We start from the raw sequence: 739 nt of genomic DNA, 5'->3' as shown, positions 1-739 counted from the left end.
AACTGAAATTATGTTTAAAAAAAGTCTATCTTTTCCAAAAGAAATAAATTGGCTTTAACAGTATAAGTGGAATCCTTAACTTCTCAGGCAAGCAACAAAATAGCAAAATATCTAAAGATAAAACATAATTATTATTCTCCTTAATTATCAGGTTTGACCCAGAGTTTAGATAAGTTAGTATACAGACAAAATTTCAGTGCAAATGCTATTTAGCTGATTCAGAGATTAGGCAAATTGCTTTTGCTGCTCATGCACATTTATATTTAGTGCATGTAGGAGGAGCCAATGAGGCTTTACACAATGCTAGTTAGTGGAATTCCATTAGTGTTGTGATGCAGCTGTAATTAAGGATTGGTTATATTTTCCACTTGAAATCCTGGTTTGAAGGGTTTATGTATTCCACTGCTTTAAAAAAATCTGTCTGAAATTTGATGCATACACTTCTAGGCTGAAGGCAAAGTGATGTGCATGAAGAGAGTTAAAAATAAAAGTAGTTTAATCTGCGATTATTGCACCACTCAACCAAATTCTAAGATTTTCCCTTTACAGTTATGTAGAGAAAGAAATAGCTCAATTTAAAAGACACAGTGTATTTATTTCTGTAAGTAACAGTGGTTTTTGTCACATCATATTTTTCTCAATAGCAGAATAAATAATCTGAAACTGCAGAAATACTTTAGATGAGTGTATCTTGGCTTGTCAATGGTAGCAGAATGTGTGGCTGGTTTTGTAGAACCAT

This window comes from Geospiza fortis, unplaced genomic scaffold (assembly GCF_000277835.1).
Source record: "Geospiza fortis unplaced genomic scaffold, GeoFor_1.0 scaffold403, whole genome shotgun sequence".
Classification (NCBI taxonomy): Eukaryota; Metazoa; Chordata; class Aves; order Passeriformes; family Thraupidae; genus Geospiza; species Geospiza fortis.
This window is presented reverse-complemented; position numbering follows the sequence as displayed.